General features: G+C 33.2%; 1 protein-coding gene across 1 annotated transcript in view; it reads left to right on the plus strand.

Annotated features, from left to right (window-relative positions):
- Positions 1–15,261, plus strand: part of Cylc1 (cylicin 1) — a 98,753-nt gene that overhangs the window by 31,958 nt on the left and 51,534 nt on the right. The gene's annotated exons all lie outside the window — the stretch shown is intronic.

Below are 15,261 nucleotides of genomic sequence, written 5' to 3' on the forward strand. Positions count from 1 at the left end.
TTTTTATACTTTTCTGCTGGATGGTTAAGACCAAGATAAAACAAGACCTATGCAACAAGAGTTGTAGCTTTTGGGTCTGATAAGATCAGTGAAATCCCCTCAGGATTTTTCCTGAGATCCTGTCCCTCAGGTTGTAGATCCTTTGTCCAACGGTTGTGGGTTATTATTAAACTGTATATATATTTATAATTTCTCTTTATCTCAGAGTTTATCTTAACAAGGACCTAGTGATGTTCTCTGTCTATTTTTGATCTTTCTTGCAACAAAATTCACTTTGCAAGTATAGTAGATACCCTTGCAGCAGTCACATGAAATTTTGGTTTCCATTTATTGACTTTTAGTCCATGAATTTCTCTGAGTTTAATGTGCTCCTTATATGTGGCATACTATTGGATCTTGTTTCTTGTTTATTCTGGCAGTGTGTTTCTTTTCACTGGTTAATGGAGACCACTAAATTGATAGTTATAATTGTTTTATTTTGACTTATATATGTCATTTTATTTTTCTGATTTTGCTTCCCTGTGTTTTCCTTCCATTTACATTTATTACTTTTTAGTGTACAAAATAGTATTAAAACAGAAAATCTTCAAGTGATATGGAATTTTACTTAACATAATAATATAAATTTCATGGTATTTGTTGTAATGCATAGTGTTGTCTTCAAACTAGTTGTTAATATTACCAGATACATGTAGGTGTAAAATTGGAAGAAGAAAGAGAAAAAGAAACAAATATATAAGAAATTAAGAAGAAAAAAGGTCAAAGAATTGAGAAAAGAAGACAAAACAAATTAAGCATTAATTGTTATTTTTCTTAGACGAGCATAAATCCATAGTACAGTTGACCAAACCATGCTGCTTACCCACATAGATATAGCACTTTTCCTAACTCTCCTGTGTTTCTCCTCAATATAGTAATCCCTTCCTTTTGAATATGTTCATTCCCTTTTCCCAGTACGTATGGTACCCTTCAAATTTTATTTTCTCTTCAGGATTCCTACACTAAGGAGACAGTATGATATTTGCACACATGAGTCTGATTTGTTTCACTTAAGAATACAGTCTCTTGTTGCATCATCTACAAACAAAAGTCTCACATGTATCCTGTTTTATAGCTGAATAAATTCTCCATTGTGTAAAAATACCTAATCATTTTTATCCATTTCTCAGTTAATGGGCTTTTGGGTTGTTTCTAAGTTTTAGCTGCGACAAATTGTGCTTCTATAAACACGAGCGCATCTATATCACTGGGGTATCATGTTTTCAGTTCTTCTAGAAAAATACCCCCCAATAGAATAGTGGGTTTGGATGGGACGTCCAATTCAAGGGTTTTAAGGAATATCCACTCTGATTTCCATAGTGGTTTTATCAGTACCCACTCCCACCCAGAGTGGAGAAGGGTTCATTTTTCCCCACAGCCCCTCCACCATGTTACTGGTTGACTTAATGATGATAACCATTCTTTCTGAAGAGAGATGTAATTTCAGTGATTTAATTTGTATTTCTCAAATGCTGCACTTTTTTGTATGTTTGTCATTTGTGTTTCTTGATCTGAGATGTGTATATTAATCTCAGATGCCCACATTTGGGTGGGGTCTTTCAATTTTGGGCAACTGATTTTTTTAAAATTGTTTATATGTTCCAGATAGGAGGGATTTGTCAGAGGGACAGTAACTATAATTTTTCTAAATTGTGGGCTTTGTTTATATTCCATTGGAGATTTCCTCTGAAGTGCAGAGACTTTAAAATGATGGGATTGCAGTTGTTGATTCTTTGTAGTATTTCCTGTGCAGTTTTTCTTTGGTTCATGTACTCTCTACTTAATCCTATGTCTTTAGTATTTTTACCTACATGTTTCTCCATAAGTCTTAGTGCTTTTTTATTAATTTATTGAGAAACAAATAACAATGAGAAAGTTGCTAACAGGTTAGGACAGTTACAACAATTAATACATTGCAGATTGTTGTTTCCATAGTAGTTATTCATAGTATAAGATGCAGGGATGATATCCTGTCCAAACACTATTAGTACAAATCTTGCTTCTCATTGAATTAAGAGAAAGTAGCTCTATATCTATATCTATATCTATATCTATATCTATATCTATATATCACTACAAAATGGTCCCTTATTTATATACCCTTTTTGGATTAGTTTTGTCAGAGATGGGTATTACATTGTCATATAAATATTGTTGGTGCATGAATTCAGCAAAATAATCCAATATACCCCAGTAGTCCATAATAGTAGTGGGTTATCTGGTAGACTGGCAATGGCAGAAGATGTTGATTTGATCCATTTACAGATCAGCATATTAATATGGTTTCACTTTTCTTACCTCATTTTTATACTTTTCTGCTGGATGGTTAATACCAAGATAAAGCAAGACCTATATAATAAGAAATGTAACTTTTGTATCTGACAAAGCTTCTGTTTTGATGTTTAAATCTGTGATCCACTTTGACTGCTCTCTAGTGTGTGGTCATTTATATGGGTCTAATTTTAGTCTTTCCCATGTGGAAAGCCAATTTTTGGCACCATTTATTAAAGAGGCTATCTTTCTTTCAGTGCACATGTTTGGACACTTTATCAAAGATAAGGTGGTTGAGTGTGTTTGTAGTTTTGTCTACATCTTCAAATCTATTCCATTGATCCTGAAATCTGTCTCTGTGCCAGTACCATGATGACTTTATCACAGTAACTTTACACTACAATTTCAGGTCAGGGATTGACATACCTCCTGCCTTTCCTATGCTTCCCAGGATCACTTGATATTTTGGGCCTCTTTTGGTTCTAAATAACTTTGAGGAAAGTTTTCTCTAGCTCTGTGAGGTATACTAATGTTATTTAAATAGGGATTGCTTTATGTTTGTATGATAATTTGGGGAGTATGGTCATTTTCACGATGTTTGCTCTTCATATCCAGGAGCATGGAATATCTTTCCATTTTCTCAAATTGTCTTTAATCACTTTTCTAAGAGTGCAATAATTGTCACTCTGCAAATCTTTTACCTCCTTTGTGGGAATAATTTCTATGTATTTCATTATTTTGGATGATATTGTGAAAGGTGTTGTTTCCCTAAATCTCTCAAGTACATTCTTTGTGTACAAGAATGCTAATAAATTTTGATTGTTGATTTTGTATTCTCTTATGTTACTGAATTTAGTTATTAAATCTAAAAGACTCTTTGTGGAGTTTTTAGGGTTCTCTATGTACAGTATCATGTTATTTGGAAATAATGATAATGTCACTTCTTCCTTTCCAATCTTTATTCATTTTATTTCTCTCTTTTATCTCATTGTTCTGGCTAGTGTTTTCAGAATACGTTGAAGAGTGGAGAGAGTAGATAACTTTTTCTTTTTCCTGAATTTGTAGTGAAGACTTTCAGGTTTTACATATTTAGTATTATATTGGCAGTTGGTTTCTCATAGATGGCTTTTATCAAGTAGAGATATAAACCATCTATTCCAATTTTCTATACATATTTTTAATGAATAAGCATTAGATTTTTTTAAATTCAATTGTTGCATGAATTGAGATGATCATGTTGTTTTTGTTATTGGCTCTATCAAAATTGTGTATTACATTTATACATTTGCATGTGTTGGATTATCCTTGTACTCCTGGAATGAATTCCACCTGGTGGTGACACATAATCTTCTTGAAGATTTTGTTGCATTCTGTTTGCAAGTATTTTATTTCAGATTTTGTATCTATATTTATCAGAGAAGTTGGACTGTGTTTTCTTTTTCAGTTGGGACTTTCTCTACTTTTAAATAAAGTATTACTTGCTTGCAGGAATGAGATTTGGAGAATTGCTTCCCTTTCAATATCATTGAACATTTTGAGAAAATTGGGAATTAATTCTTCTATAAACTTCCTGCAGAATGCTGCAGTGAATCCTTTGGGATCTGGGTTTTTCTTTGCTGTTAAGTTTTTTATTATATTTTCTATTTCATTTCCCATTATTGAGTTATTCAGAGTTTGTATATCTTCATGATATCTGCTCAGCTTTGGTATTTCACAAGTATCTAGAAATCTCTCCATTTCCTCTGCATTTTCCTTCCTGTGAGAGTAAAGATTTTGGATATAAGTATTGATGGTCTTTTGAATTTCTGTAAGATCTGTATTGATTTCACACTTTTCATTCTACAATGCTTGCATTTGGATTTTTTTCTTTTTGCTTTTTTCGATTAGGTTGGCTAGTGGTTTATCAGTTTTATTTATTCATTCAAAGAACCAACTCCATTCTTTGTATTGTTTTCTTAATCTCCATTGTATCAGTTTCTGCTCTAATTTTTATAATTTCCTGTGTTCTTTGGCCATTGAGCTTGACTTGCTCTACTTTTTCTTTTTCTTTTTTTTCAAAAAGAAGAAATAAAAGTTAATTCAGAGATGACATGCTTCTCAATGTAAAAAGTACATGAAGGGCCGGCGTAATAGCTGAACAAACTAAAGTGTCAGCTTAGCCAGAGCGCAGTGGCTGTTGTTCAATCCCCTTGTGCTGTGCTGGCCCTGTCCATGGGGCACGCTGAGATGGTGATTGAGACTTGGCATGGTGGCCTGGGCCTGTAATACCAGCATTTGGGAGGCTGAAAACAGGAGAATCTCTATGATTCTGATCTACACAGTGAGACCCTGTACACCCTATAGACCATGCTCTAAAATACAGAAAAAATAAATAAATAAATAAATAAATAAGAAAAACTAGGAGCCATAACAAAAATTTATAAATCTAATAAATGATTTTTGCAATGTTGAATGATATATGTGGTTGATAAAGATCAATTGCTTTAATATATACTAGTGATTAAATGATGGAAACAATTTTTTTTTAAAAAAATACATTATTTTCTTTCTTTCTTTAAAAAAAAAAAACATTACTTTTTTAGTTGGGAAAAATACCCAACACTCACATTAAGGGACTAAAGGTTTATCGGCTTTTTATTTTCTAGGAGTTTGAGATGCAGCATAAGATCATTCATTTGGGTTTGTTCTGTTTTCATAATATGCGAATTTATTACTGTAAATATTCATCTTAAGGCAGCTTCCATTATATCCTATAGATTTCAGCAAATTGTATGTCTACTTTCATTTGATAACAATTTTTTTAATTTCTCCTTTAATTTCATCTGTGACTCATTGATTGTTTATGTGACTATTATTTAATTTCCATCTGTTTATGATGTGTCTGTTCTTTCCAGTTTTATTGAACTGTGATCAGATAATATGCATGGGATAATTTCAATTCCTGTGCATGTACTTAAGAGTCCTCTATGTGCTAGTATATGGTTTATTTTGTAGAACATCTCATGTGCAGATCAGAGGAATGTGAACTGTGTTGCTTCTGGCTGAAACACTCTGCAAAAGTCTACTAAGTCCATTAAGTCTGTTATGTCTTTGCTGAATTTTTGCCTACTTGATCTATCTTTTGTAACAGTACCGTGTTAAAGTTTTCCATTATTGTATTATTGCTCACTTGATTTTTCATGTCTGCTAAAATTTGTTTATGTAGTTCAGTGCTCCTATATTAGGTGCATATGTATTTACAACAGTTATCTCTTCCTCTTGCAGTTTACCCTTAACAAGTACGTAGTGATCTTCTTTATCTCTTTGAATGATTATTGATTTGAAACTGATATTCTCAGCAACCAGAATACTAATGCCTAATTTTTTTCTGGTTTCATGTGGCATGGAGAATTGTTTTCAGTCTTTTGACTGTCAGTCAGTCAATTTTCTTTTGAGTTAAATGTGTTTTGTATGCAGCATTTGTTGTATTTTGTATCTTAATACACTCTGATAGTCTGTTTCTTTTGATTCAGGAATGAATGCCATTTACATTGATGGTTATAACTGATATGCATTTGTTTATCTTTGTGGTGTTATTTTCTTGCTATCGGTTCTGTAAGTTTTCTTTTCAAATACTTGTTCTCTTTGGTGATTTCTTTCTTTTGTTCATGAAGCTCTGAGTGTTTGTCTTTCTAGAATATCTGTCAGTACTCTTTATAATGTTAGTTTGGTGGTCATGAATTTTTTCAGTTGTTCTTTTCCTGGAAGGATTTTATCCTGCCATTGAATTTGACAGATAGTTTTGCAGGCATATCAATTTGTGTTGGAAGGGTTTTTTTCCTTTAAATTTCTGAAATACTTCACTCCAAGCTCTTCTTGATTTGATGGTTTGATTTACAAAATCTTCTGTGATTCTGATGGGCTTTCCATTGTAGTTGATTTGTTTCTTCTCTCTAGCAGCAAGCGATATTATATTCCTTTGCTGAATTTCTGAGTCCTTGATTATTATGTGTCTGCGCACAGTTTTATTTTGATTATGGCTGTTTGGAATTCTATATACAACACTTAACTTTGTCATTCTTTTATCATGTTTGGAAAATTTTTTGCTAGTCCTTCTTCAAATAGTCTTTTCACGTTATTTTTTTGTCTCCTTCTATTTCATTGAAACCTATTGTTCTTATTTTATTTTTCCTTGTATTGTCTTGTAGGTGCTGTATTTTTATTTCCAATTCTGTGTAGGTTTTTATAGATCTTTTCTTTCACATCGACTAGCTCCACCATTGTCTTCAAGGTCTAAAAATCTATGTTCAGTTTTGTTTAGGTGTCTTTCCCAGCCTTCAGTGGAATTTGTAATTTCCTAGCTATCTGTTTGAATCTGTTCCATGCATTCTATTTCTTTCCTTCACTGTTCATTCAGTGTTTCCATTTTCTATTCTCCTCTATTTTTAATTGGGGTCTTCTTTGCCATTTTGAGCAATTCTTTCAAGATTTTTGTCATTTCTTTTCTGACCAGAGAGATTATTTCTGATCTTATTTCTTCTATATCCTGATGTACTTCTTTCTTTACTTCAGTTGCTATAATTTCAGCCATTTTAAGTGTGTGACTTCAAAGCGCTTGTATGTCTTTGCCTTTTGGGCTTGTTCTGGGCAGACTAGAGGGTTGAGATTGCCTTTTGCTCCAGCATTTTGGCATTTTTGAAGCTCCCAGTAATCACCCAGACTTAGAAGTGGTAGGATAGAAATGGAGCATGTGTCAGCAAGCTTTCTGCTAAAGGGGGGAACAGAGTATGCCTCACCAAAGCTCTCAATACCATGATTGACTGATACTCAACAATACTTCAGTGTAGGTGGTGGTGTGTGTGGTCCAAATTCACCAAGATGCCATGGACTGCCCTAAATCCTCCTAAAATCTTAAAAGTTTGGACCAGCATCCACATAAACTCCACATCTGTGCTCAGGGCCTCAAGGACACAGCTCACCAGAGTAACCTGGCAGCACAAATTTCTCCCTTCCTTCTGTTCATTTGTCTTATGTGGTGGATCATTTCTATCTGTGTTTGGGGGATTTTAGTCTTTATTTTTGAAATATCCTTCAAGTATTTTAGAAGGCTCAATTATTGTCATAAATTTCTTTAATTATTCCCTGTTTGGAAATATCTTATTTCTCCATTTATATTGAAAGTTTTTTTCAGGTTACACAAGACTGTATTGGAATTATTTTACTTTCAGGACTTGAACTTCATTGTTCCATAATCTCCTGGAGTGGGCTTTCCTGTATAGGTGTTTTTTTCTCTAACAGCTTTTATTATTGTATTCCTACATAGAATTTCTGACATCTTGATTATCATATGTCTTGGTATATATTTATTTTGGTCATTATTTACAATTCTGCATTCTTATCTCTATGTCAAACTTCTTTTTTCATTCTTGTAACATTTTAGATAATTACTAATATGAAAAGTTTTTTATGATGTTTCCACTGACTCCTGCATTTTCATTGATTCTCATCACTCTTCTATCATTCTTCGTTGCCTCACCTTATAGTTGATTTTATTGTATCTATTTTAAGAGGTGTTTCTCTTCATTATTATTAATCTCAATTCTGTTTTCTAAGCATGACATACTTTTTTTTGCGGAACTGGGGATTGAACTCAGGCCCTTGCACTTCCCATGGAATCACTTATTCCACTGAGCCTACTCCCTGGCCTCTAAGCATGACATTCTGTCTTCACATTTGTTCAGTCTGTTTTGTTAACTTTGAATGGAATTTTTAATTTCCTGAATATATGTTTGAATCTTTTCCCATGGATTCCAATTGTTTCCTGTTTTAGATATGCATACTTTGTATCATTTTCCTATGCTCCTCTAGCTATGCCTTCTTTAGATTTGATAAGCAAATCCATTACTATGGTCATCATTCCTTTTATTAAATTAAGAGTTTATTTGTAGTCTAATTACTTCAAGAGAGTCTTGAATTTGTTTTATTTTATCTGCTGCTATCATTCCAGAGAACTCAACATGTGGCAGTTATATTTTGCTTCTGTGTCATGTTATTTCATATGTTTTTATTTTGTTTTGGTTTCTTCATTGATGCTTATAAGTTTCTTATAGTAGATAGCTTTATATCTAGATTATAGGCTTCTCGAGGGCATACCTGTTCCCTAAAGGTATCTTCTCGATATTGGTGTTTCTTCTTATTTTGTCTGCCCCAACATGCTCCCTTCCCAATTTATTAAGTGTGAGATGTTGCTGTCTATTTGGATCAGCAGCCAGTCCTTTGTAGCTTGACTAAGTTGATGGTTATGACCCAAATTACAGTGCTGTAATACAAGGAGAAAAACTAATTAGGATAGGTATTACATCATGGTTAATGCAGTGCAGTTAGAAAAAGCAATAGCATCAAGGACAGCCTAGCTAATCACATACTGTTGTAACTATTAGCTTAATATATTTAAGTAAAGTGGGATGTCTACAGTTATATAAGAAAATCCAATGTTATTCTTGCATGAGTATAAACAGAGTTTTTCCTTAATAGAGTGATTTTAAAACATGGCAGGGAAATTTAAGAAGGGTAGAAAACACTGCAGAAAACTAAATTAAGAGCAATATAGCAGAGGCAAGGGTTAAAGACAAACAATGATCAAACAGGCATTGGAAAACAGAAGAAGAGGTCAGAATTGATAGAATGAAGGAGAAACTAAAAGATTATCTATGTACTAAAAAGCCTAGATAAAATGTTTACTTAATGTAACTCTCATGAAATCAAGACACATAGCTGAGGAAAAAGAAAAAGATGAATAGATCAGACCAAGAATAAAGGTACACACCTAAAAGTCCCTTTACAATGCTTGTCTCTATGTCTCTTTCCTAGTTGCTATGGTGCCCTCAGACAGAGACAGCTTGAGCCTATTACTTATGTGTACAGTTTTCTTCTTCCCATCATACCATTCTTCTTTCTTCCACTTCCACCGATATGTCTCTGTCCTTTCTCTTGTTTATTGTCAGCCTATGTGAAGTGGGGTTCTGTGTACTATTTCTTCTCTTGCTTTCAGTATGGAGACAGCTAGTTCCATTTTGAACTCCACTTCCATAAGGGGAAATGCCAATCTCACTGGTCCCAAGGCAGCAGTAGTTGTGTTGTTGCATGCACTGATGTGCTCATACTGTGCAATTGTGTTGCCACCACAGCACTGCATTTCATGTTACTGACTGCTTCTGCTGTCTCAGATGCAACCAGAAGTTACTCAGTCTCTCTCAATATTCTCTCCAACTATCCCCTCCCACAAGATGAGTGTCATAGCAGTTTAAATCCCATGTATCTGTGCCTCTCTCACTGGCCAGAGAGTAAGTTGCTAGCTTTATTTTCCTTGAAGGTTCAAGTTAAGGCATATTGGGAAAATATCTGGCAATGACTTGAGCAGAGAGCAGTGCTGCAAAGATTTTTTTTTTGTCATTTTGCTGCTTCTTCGTTTTAGCATAGAATATAAAAGATAAGGATCCTTGACTCTCAAACATCTCCTATGTGACCTAAGTTAGAAACAAACACATTTTCAGTACATTCATTTCTTCAAGACTGAAATGTGATGATTCTTGCTCACCATGTATTTGTCAGTGCACTGGGATCCCTATTTTCTCTAATTTTGAGAGGTATGACTTTTGTTCTTTCTTTCTTTTTATTTTATTTACTTATTTATTTATTTATTTATTTATTTTGTATTTTAGGAAAGGATTGACAGCGTGTTCAGGGTCTCACTACTAGATTGGAATCCTAGTGATCCGCTTGTTTACAGCCTTCCAAGAGCTGAAATTATAGGCACACACCACCATGCCCAGGCTCAATTGCCATCTCAGTGCATGCTGGAGGCAGGGCCAGCATGGCAGGCCCAGGAATTGAACCCCTGGCCCCTGCACCTGCTTACAGGCCCTTTCATCTGCTGAGCTATATGGCCAGCCCTGACAATGTTGTTTTGACTGAGATTTCACTAAATCTATATCACAGTTTTGAGAATATGGCCCTATTTAGATATTTCCTACCTCAAAGCAAAATCTATATTTCCATTTTTTTTTCTGTATTTTAGGGAAGGGTCTACAGGGTGCTCCGGGTCTCACTACTAGATTGTACTCATAGTGATCCACCTGTTTACAGCCTCACAAGAGCTGGGATTACAGGCGAACCACCATGCCCAGTCTCAATTGCTGTCTCAGCACACCCCAGTGCCGGGCTGTCACAGCATGCCCAGGGATCAAACTAGCGACCTCTGTGCCTAATTGCAGGGGCCTTAATCCGCTGAGCTATTTGGCTGGTCCTGTATCTTTCCATTTTGTGGCTTCCATTTTAGTCTATGTTTCAAGAGTACTGTAGTTTTCAGTTTGAAGCTATATTACTTCCTTTGTTAGATTGATTCATAAACATTTTATTTTATCACTACTGCTGTGCAATTTGTCCTTTCCCTTATTTCTTTGTCAGAGCATTCGTTTGTTGTTTTCGCACAGGAATGTTATTGATAATGCTGACGTGGTATTCAGCTACATGATTGAGTTTGATTATTTTATCTAAAAGTCTTTTGGAGAAGTTTTTTTTTTTTTTTTTTTTAGCAGGCCCAAAATTTCCACCAAATTATTCTACTTGAATAATCAAATCTTGAATTTTGTACAATAACTTCAAACAAGATTGAGATGATTTCTTCTTTTTTGTGTTGCTCAGAATCACTTTTCCTAATCTGAGTCTTTAATGCTTTCCTGAAAACTTGAGAAGATTTTTAGTGCTATGAAGAATGTTATTTAGATTGGGGTCATACTAAAACTACGTATTATTTTGGTAATAGGATCATTTTGACAGTATTGGTTATGTTAGGGCCCAGGGAGATGGCTCAGTAGAATAAGTGCTTCCCTGGAAAGCGCAAGGGTCTGAGTTCAATCTGCATTTGCTCCAAAATAATAATAATAATAATAATAATAATAATAATAATAATAATAAGTGGATAATGTTTATCCAGTAACAGATGTTTTCTTAACTCTCTTCTTTTTGGAGTTCTATATTTATTGTTAAGAAGGGATTACACTTGTTTAGTCAGCATAATTTCTAGATACTTCTGAAGAATTAGGAATAGAAATTTTTCCCTAAATTTTATGAGTTTAGTTGTGCTATTAATGTATGTGTATTACTTTTGTACCTTAGTACTTTAGTGAATTTGTTTATTAGTACAAAGTATTTATTTATTTATTTATTTATTTATTTATTTATTTATTTATTGAGGTACTAGGGATTGAACTAAAAACCCTGTTTGCCAGGCAAGCGCTTATTCTACTGAACTATCTCTCCGGGCCATAAGAGTCTTGGTGGCGACTGTTTTTGCTATATTTTCCTTGAAGAACAGACAGGTTCTGTATGTAGTAAAATATTTATTCTCTGTCATGTTCTTCTGTAGTAGTGTATTTTATCTTTTCCTCAATTTTTTTGACTGCTATTGGTCTGTTAAGGTTTTTATATGCTCTTGATTTTATTTTGAGAATTCATGTGTCTAGATATCTCCTAATTTTTGTAAATTCTCCAATAATTGGAGAGCAATATTGCAATTCGTATCTTATAATCTACTTTTCAGACATGTCTGTAGTGATTTCCTATTTTTGTTTGTATTTATACTAATAGTATTTTCCTTCTTTCAGCAAGTTTTCAAATGATGTATTAATTCTATTTTTATTCTCAAGGAATGAACTCCTTGTGCCATTAATTATTTTATAATTTTAGTTTAAATTTCAATAATATCTTATGATTTTAACAATTACTTCACATTTATAAAATAAGATTTTAGATTTTACTGTTTTTCTAAGACTTTTCAGATATATAACAATATATTTTATATTGCTTTATTCTTTTATTCTTTATTATATTTTCTCTTTTTATTAATTTATTGAGGAAAAAATAGCAACAAGAAACTTTCAAAACTGATTAGTAGGACAGGTTCTTTTTTTTTGTGGAAGAAGAGACTGAACTCAGGACCTTATGCTAACCAGGAAAGCACTTATTCTACTGAGCCATCTCCACAGCCTGGACATTTTCAAAAATAATTCATCAAATATTGCTGTGTTCATAGTAATTATTCATAGTACAAGACGCAGACATTATATCCTATCCAAACACTATTAAACAAGTCTTTCTTCTCATTGAATTAAGAGAAAGAAGCCATATATCTATCTATCCTAAATAGTTGTATATACAGATATAAAATGGTCCATCATTTATATCCCCTTTGTTGTTTAGTTTTGTCAGAGATGAGTATTACATGGCCATTCAAATATTGTTGGTGCATGCATTCAGCAAAATAATCAGGTATAGTCCAGTAGGAACATAGTAGTAGTGTGTTATCCTCAGAACTGGCAATGTCAGAATTTGTTGACTTGAGCCTTTTACAGCTCAATATATTAATATGGTTTTACATTTTTTATCTTGTGTTTATACTTTTCTGCTGAATGGTTAAGACCAAGATAAAGCAAGACCTATTTAACAAAAAGTGTACCATTTGCATCTGACCAAGTCAATTAAATCCCCTCAAGATCAATCCTGAAACCATGTCCAGCAGTTTGTAGATCTTTTGTCATTGTCAGCTATGTGGAAGAATCATGACCATTACTTGACCAATTTACTCTGTGAAAACCTGAGAGAATATTTTCTCTCCATGTGACTTTCCTTAGGCACACTTCACATTGCCAATCACTTTCCTCCGTGACCCCATAATGTCCTTGATCATAAAATTTGGGACACAACTGAGTTACAAGATGTTACATTACAGGTTCTCCTACATCTTGAGTAATCACTGACCTTTGAAGGCTAGGTCTAAAATGTTGGCTGTCCTTGCAGCCGTTGTTTTTCTCTAATTTTTTGGTTTGAAAACTTAAGTTGTTAACCCTCCATAATAGAAGCTTAATAAAATTATGACCCTACAACATAGGCAGTTGAGCTTGACATCACCATTTGAATATGCAGCACCTTATACATAACATAGAATAGATATTTTCCATCAAGTATTGACATGTTAAACATTAAAACCCTACAGAAAGAGATAAAAAACAGGAACAGATTTTAAAAATAAAAAAATCAAAAGAATAAGTAATTACTTATTTTTAAACAGAAATTTTTAAAAATGTTTTCTCGTTTATTTTTTAAATTTTTATTTTGAAGACCAAAAATAAAAACAAAAGCAAAAACAAATAGCGGAAATGATGACAGAAACACAGTTGCATGCAATAATACATATGGTATATACTTTCAAAGCAAGAATAGCAAATTAAAAATGGTTATTTTGTATTTTTATCATTAACTATGTTGTTCAGATTAATACATAATTTTGCAAGATGAACATTACCATCTAACTGAACATTACCATCTATTTCCATAAACCGTAATAATTTTTTCTTGAACTTTTTCCTTGATTATATTTCAGTGTATTTTAAGGAGAGTATAATAATAATTGATAAGACATTACAAACTGTGCACATTTAGAAGAACAAGTTGAGAGGTATTCATCCATAGTTTTTATATTACATATTGCTGTCTTTGATGTAGTTGTTTATATTGAAGATATTAGTATACAGATTTAGTCAAAATGAGAATTTTAAACATTACATGCTACTTTAAAAAATTGATTTAAATTAGTGCTATAATCATCTTATCTATCCTGTATATATAATTGCATGATAGTTTCCCTGAACTTTTTTCCCTATCTTTTCTCCTTTCTCTCACCTTCATTGTTTATTCCTTATGCTCAGTTTCTTTCCATTTAACTATATCTATTAAACTTCTAAGATCTCATTTATTCTTTCAGGTTCTTAAACTAGTGAAGCAACACAATACTTACTCATGTGGGTCTGATTTATTTCACTTATGAGTATAGCCTCTTGTTGCACCCATTTACCTAAAAAGCTCACAAGTTTGTCTCTCTTTATAGTGAATATTACTACATTAAATAAAAATCCCACATCATTTTTATCCATTCCATCAGGTGATGGGCATTTCAGTTGTTTCAAAAACTTGGCTATGACAAATTGTTTGGCTATGAAAATGAGGGCGCATGTTCAATATGGTATGATGTTTTCAGTTCTTTTGGGTTTTTAAAATAATTTTATTGAGAAACAAGTGGCAATAAGACCGTTTCAAAACGAATTAGTAGGGCAGTTTCATTAATCAATTCATTGCAAAACAAGAATAGCAAATTAAAAATGGTTGTTGTCTTAGTGGTTATTCATTTTACAAGATGTAGACATGAAATCCTGTCCACAAACACTATTAGAACAAATGTTTCTCTTCATGGAATTAAGAGAATGTAGCTGTTTATCTGTCATAGCTATTTTGAATATACAGATACAAAATGGTTGTTCATCTGTATCCCCACCATTAGCTTAGCTTTGTCAGAGAAGGGTATTCCATTGTCATTTCAATATTATAGGTGCCTGAATTCAGCAAAATATTCCAATATAGTCTATTAGTCCATGATAGTAGTGGGTTTTCTGTAAGACTGGTAATGTCAGAAGATGTTGACATGAGCTTTTACAGCTCAGCATATTAATATGGCTTTACTTACTATACTTCGTTTTTATATTTTTCTGGTGGATAGTTAAGACCAATACAAAGCAAGATCTATATGACAAGAAATGTACCTTTTCTATCTGATAAGGTCATTCAAATCCCCTAAGGAGTTATCCTGCAACCCTGTACCGCAGTTTGTAGATCCTTTGTCAGTGTCAGCCATGTGGATGAGTCACGGCCATTACTTGACCAGTTTGCTCTTTTTTTAACAGAAATTCAGTCATCTAACCATATACAGCATTACAATTGGACAGTCCTTTGACTTTTACTAGTCATTGTTTTATTTTTTTTCCTTTTTTCTTAAACAACCATTCACTTGAGATACAGTAGAGCAGTAATTGATATGACATCACAAGCAGTACATACTTAGAAGACCAGAATGACAGGAAT

Source organism: Octodon degus, unplaced genomic scaffold (assembly GCF_000260255.1).
Source record: "Octodon degus isolate 3935 unplaced genomic scaffold, OctDeg1.0 scaffold00103, whole genome shotgun sequence".
Lineage (NCBI taxonomy): Eukaryota > Metazoa > Chordata > Mammalia > Rodentia > Octodontidae > Octodon > Octodon degus.